Here is a 4,272-nt window from a genome sequence, read left to right as displayed (position 1 = left end):
GCCCACCCCTGCATTTCACCATAATGTATATAGGGTTTTTTGTAGCTATTGATGAATGAACAAAAAATGACATATGGCCCTTTGAACACAGCCAACCTCTCTGCAAGCTGTCCTTAACTAGGCCATGAAAACAATCTGAGCAATAGCTAGGTGAGCCATCAGGCTGCCCTCACTGCTGGTTCTGAGCATGCACCTCTGTCCTCCCCATGACCCTAGCTCTGCACATTCCCTGTCATATTTCTTACCTTCTCTTCATTTTTCACCACTTTGTCATTTTAATAACTTTAGCTTTATTGACATACAATTCAAATCTTTTCTTTTCAAATTTGAAAGTGCTTATTATCTTTTTTTAAAAATTTATTTTCTTGTTTAAAGTATTACAAATAGTAGTACATATGTCTCCTTTTTTTCCCCATTGACCTTCCCCCGGCCTCCCTACACCCTTGCACATGCCCTTACCCTCCCGCCCCCTGCAGTGTCTTGTGTCCATTGGTTATGCTTATATGCATGCATATAAGTCCTTCGATTGATCTCTTACCCCCCCCCCAACACTCCCCAGCCTTCCCGCTGTAATTTGACAGTCTGTTCAATGCTTCTCTGCCTCTGTATCTATCTTTTTGTTCATTAGGTTATAATGTTCTTTATTATCCATAAGTGAGTGAGATCATGTGGTATTTTTCTTTCACTGCCTGGTTTATTTCACTTAGCATAATGATCTCCAGTTCCATCCATGCTGCTGCAAATGGTAAGAATTCTTTCTTTTTTATAGCAGCATAGTATTCCATTGTGTAGATGTACCACAGTTTTCTAATCCATTCATCTGCTAATGAGCATTTAGGCTGTTTCCAAATCTTAGCTATCATTAATTGTGCTGCTATGAACATAGGGGTGCATATATCCTTCCTGATTGGTGTTTCTGTTTTCTTGGGATATATTCCTAGAAGTGGTATTACTGGGTCAAATGGCAGTTCCATTTTTAAAATTTTGAGGAAACACCATACTGTTTTCCACAATGATTGCACCAGTCTGCGTTCCCACCAGCAGTGCACGAGGGTTCCTTTTTCTCTGCATCCTCTCCAGCACTTGTCATTTGTTGATTTGTTGATGATAGCCATTCTGACAGGTGTGAGGTGGTACCTCATTGTTGTTTTGATTTGCATCTCTCAGATGATTAGTGACTTTGAGCATGTTTTCACATGTCTCTTGGCTTTCTGAATGTCCTCTTTCAAAAAGTGTCTATTTAGGTCCTTTGCCCATTTTTTGATTGGGTTGTTCATCTTCCTTTTGTTAAGTTGTATGAGTTCCCTGTAAATGTTGGAGATTAAACCCTTATCAAAGATAACATTGGCAAGTATGTTCTCCCATGCAGTGGGCTTTCTTGTTGTTTTGTTGATGGTTTCTTTTGCTGTGCAGAAGCTTTTTATTTTGATGTAGTCCCATTTGTTTATTTTCTCCTTAGTCTCTCTTGCCCTAGGATCTGTATCTGTAAAGATATTGCTATGACATATGTCTGCAATTTTGCTGCCTATGGGGTCTTGTAGCGTTTTTATGGTTTCCCATCTTACATTCAAGTACTTTAGCCATTTTGAGTTTGTTTTTGTGTATAGTGTAAGTTGGTGATCTAGTTTCATTTTTTTGCATGTATCTGACCAAATTTCCCAGCACCATTTATTAAAGAGGCTGTTTTGACTCCATTGTATGCTCTTGCCTCCTTTGTCAAATATTAGTTGAGTATAATGGCTTGGGTCAATTTCTGGATCCTCTATTCTGGTCCATTGGTCTATATGTCTGTTCTTGTGCCAGTACCAGGCAGTTTTGAGAACTGTGGCTTGGTAATATAGTTTGATGTCTGGTATTGTGATCTTTCCAACTTTGTTCTTCTTTCTCAGGACAGCTGTGGCTATTCAGGGTCTTTTTTTATTCCAAATGAATTTTTGGAGAGTTTGTTCTAGATCTTTGAAATATTCCGTTGGCATTTTAATAGGTATTGCATTGAATCTATAGATTGCTTTAGGTAGTATGGACATTTTAATGATGTTGATTCTACTATTCCATGAACATGAGATGTTCTTCCATCTGTTTATGTCTTCCTCTATATCTTTTTTCAATGTCCTGTAGTTTTCCGAGTACAAGTCTTTTATGTCCTTGGTTAAATTTATTCCTAGGTATCTTAATTTTTTTGGTGCAATGGTAAATGGGATTGTTTTTTTCATTTCTCTTTCTGTGAGCTCATTATTAGTATATAAAAAGTCCATAGATTTCTGGGCGTTAATTTTGTATCCTGCTACATTGCCAAATTCATTTATTAGGTCTAGTAGATTTTTGATGGAGTCTTTGGGGTTTTCTATGTATAGTATCATGTCATCTGCAAATAAGGATAGTTTTACTTCTTCTTTTCCAATTTGGATGTCTTTTATTTCTCCTTCTTGTCTGATCGCTATGTACAATTCACATCTTTATGCCCAGCCAGCATGGCTCAGTGATTGAGCATTGATCTATGAATCAGGAGGGACCGCGGGAGGGCTCCAGGGCATGTCCAGCCCATCTTGCGCAGTCCCAATCAGCCAGACCCCAGCAGCAAGCTAACCTACCAGTCGGAGCATCTGTCCCCTGGTGGTCAGTGCAACTGGTCATAGCAACTGGTCAACCGGTCGACTGTCTGCCTCCCTGGTGGTCAGTGCATGTCACAGTGAGTGGTCTTAGCATATCATTAGCATATTACGCTTTGATTGGTTGAAAGGCCGCTAGACACTTAGTATATTAAGCTTTTATTATACTAGAGGCCCGGTGCATGAAATTCGTGCATGGGGGGAGAGGGCTCTTCAGCCTGGCTTGCACCCTCTCACAATCCGGAACTGCTGGCTCCTAACCACTCGCCTGCCTGCCTCATTGCCCCTAACCCCTCTGCCTGCCTGCCTGATCACCCCTAACCACTCTGCCTGCCTGCCTGATCACCCCTAACCACTCTGCCTGCCTGCCTGATTGCCTCTAACCGCCTCTGCCTGCCTGCCTGATCACCCCTAACCACTCTGCCTGCCTGCCTGCCTGATCGCCCCTAACCACCTCTGCCTGCCTGCTTCATTGCCCCTAAGTGCTCACCTGCCTGCCTGATAGCCCCTAACTGCCTCTGCCTCAGCCCCCACTGCCGTGGCTTTGTCCGGAATGACATCTGGAAGGTCTTTTGGCTGTCCAGTCTAATTAGCATATTATGCTTTTATTATTATAGATAGTATATTTCAAGTTTTGTACTGGTATTTTATAAGGCCTCTCTCTCCCAGCAATTCTAATGCTTTAGTCTAGGTGAAGATTCCAAAATCCTGAGAGGTCAAGACATGCCTAAGGTCACATAGCAAGGTGAGACCAAGATAAAAGAGCCCAGGATGCCTGACTCTTATTTCAGTGTCTTCCCAATACGTTATGATGTATCTTTAAAATATCCTATCTAATAAAAGAGAAACATGGTAATTAGCCGTACATCCGCTACCCTTCCCATTGGCTAATCAGGGCGATATGCAAATTAACTGCCAGCCAAGATGGCGGCCGGCAACCATGCACTGAAGCGAACAGGGAGGCTCGCTTGCTCCAGTGACTGCGGACTCCAACGTTCCCCGCCTGACTTGCCAGCCTCTCAGCTGAAACTCTAAGCAACTATGTTGCAAATATAGAAGCTAAACAAAACCCCAGAAACCTGCTTTAGTCAGCCGGGCTTCAGCCAGCCGGACCGCAACATTGTATCAAATACAGAAGGTAAACAAAGGCCAGAAACCTGCTTTCAGCAGCCAGCAGCCGAGGCCTCAGAGCTAAAGCTGGCCCAGAATAAAAAGAAAAAGAAAAAAAGGAGCGGTTGGGAGCTTCAGTCACCCGCCAGCCTGAAAACAGCCCTCAGCCCCTCACCCAGACTGGCCAGGCACCCCAGTGGGGACCCCCACCCTGATCCAGGACACCCTTCAGGGCAAACCAGCCAGCCCCCACCCGTGCACCAGACCTCTATTCTACATAGTAAAAGGGTAATATGCCTCCCGGCACCGGGATCAGCGTGACAGGGGGCAGCACCCAAACCCCCTGATCGCCCTGCGGCTCTGTGTGTGACAGGGGGCGGGGCCACAACCTCCCTATCCGCCCTGCTCTGTTAGTGACAGGGGAAGGCGCCCCAACCCCCTGATCGGCCCTGCTCTGTGTGTGACAGGGTGCAGCGCCCCCAACCCCCTGATCGGCCCTGCTCTCTGGGTGACGGGGTAGAGCCATAACCTCCCCATCGGCCCTGCCCTGAGT

The sequence above is a fragment of the Myotis lucifugus genome, unplaced genomic scaffold (genome assembly GCF_000147115.1).
Source record: "Myotis lucifugus unplaced genomic scaffold, Myoluc2.0 scaffold_21, whole genome shotgun sequence".
NCBI classification, from domain to species: Eukaryota; Metazoa; Chordata; class Mammalia; order Chiroptera; family Vespertilionidae; genus Myotis; species Myotis lucifugus.
This window is presented reverse-complemented; position numbering follows the sequence as displayed.